The sequence below is a fragment of the Morone saxatilis genome, unplaced genomic scaffold (assembly GCF_004916995.1).
Source record: "Morone saxatilis isolate NCDOM2014 unplaced genomic scaffold, NCSU_SB_2.0 Contig2, whole genome shotgun sequence".
Classification (NCBI taxonomy): Eukaryota; Metazoa; Chordata; class Actinopteri; family Moronidae; genus Morone; species Morone saxatilis.
Window position 1 is genome coordinate 25061328 of NW_023339762.1, and position 1514 is coordinate 25062841.

A 1514-nucleotide genomic window follows, 5' to 3' on the forward strand; every position below is an offset into this window, starting at 1 on the left:
GAGACAGTTAAATGGTGATACAAACATGTCAAGATTCAAATTGGTTCAAATCGTGGTATTTATTGCATACAGTTTAATGATTATTGGACGTACAACATTGTGTTACACAGAAATATATATTTTATAGAGCTAGATATTCAGATAATCAGCTTCTTCAAATTCAAAGACAGAACTTTCACTTCTACTTTATTGTTTTCATTTGGCCTCTGCTTTCCACCCTCTCTCTCTCTCCCACCCCGTCTCTTTTTTCCCCCCTTTGAACAAATACAATCTGGTTAGGACCCCCTGCTTCCCTGTCCAAAGTAACCTGAGGACAGAGGACATACTATGACACTCTGAACAGTATGAACTCTACTCTTTCCAGTATTCAACAGAAATGTGCTCCACCTAACAAAACATATTTTTAAAGGTTTTAAAATTAAAACGTAAAGCTTCAAACACACATACAAACAGCAGCTACACAAAGAAATGCACTTGTAGCACTCCTTGTCTGCACGTGGTGCAAGTTTCATAAATGCAGTATTCTTTTTCTTGTCTGTGGATGCCAACATCAACATTTTTATATCTGCACGCTGCTGCTGTTACTCGTCAGCTTGATTATAAATGGCACAGGCTGGACTCCACCTGCAAGTCGGAAGTGCTGGCCCTGCAGCTCAGCAACTGGATGATCCTGGCTGAGCCTGGTTTCTGGTGCATCAGTGACACTGTCTGTCTAAATTGAATTGAATTGAATTGATGTAGTGTGCTTTCTCTGGCTCTGGCTCTGGAGAACCACCTCTGTCTTTTCCCCTTTTCCCTGCTAGAAATGTACCACTGTATTTTGCCTGCGCCGACTTTATGACTTTATATTTTGACCTGTTTTTGCGTAGGCCAGATTATCATCTTATTTACTTAATTCACTCACAAACTACTTAAAACTGCTCACCTTGCTTTTCCCTTCAAATACCGTCAACTGTACCTCTCTCTCTCTCTCCGTCTCCCCTCGTCTCTCTCACACACACACACACAGCCCACACACCACACATCACACACACACCACACCACCACACACACACCACACCCACCCACACCACACACACACACACAGGCTTTGCCCACTCCGCCTCTTCCTGTTTCTCTAGCTCCCTGTTAAAGGCTCTTATGACTTCATAAATTAGCCCTAAAAACACACAGCGCATTGGGGATGTTTTCGCCGGCTCGTTGTTAATGATGTAGCATATTAAAACGATAGAATCCAGCGTGTTAGAGAATGACATGGGCACAAGCTCATGTGTTCACTGCTTTATCTGGTCTGCACTTGTCAAATATATCGTGTCTGCGTCAAAGAGCGTCTCTGCCTCTGTGTTTCTTTGCAGAAAATGTGCGACTTTCCATACTAGACCGTACAGGAGGGGCAGAGCGAGGGGGGGACGGGGGTTAAACGCTAGTTTCTCAATCACAAATACTCGTACTGAGAGTGAGAGATGTTTTGCTGGAGCAACAGTGCAAAACAGTTCATTATGAAACTGTGGTGG

General features: G+C 43.3%; 1 protein-coding gene across 1 annotated transcript in view; it reads left to right on the top strand.

Moving 5' to 3' along the window:
- The window catches only part of rspry1 (ring finger and SPRY domain containing 1), a gene marked incomplete at its 5' end in the record, with an annotated part of 14841 nt that overhangs the window by 3673 nt on the left and 9654 nt on the right, over positions 1-1514 (top strand).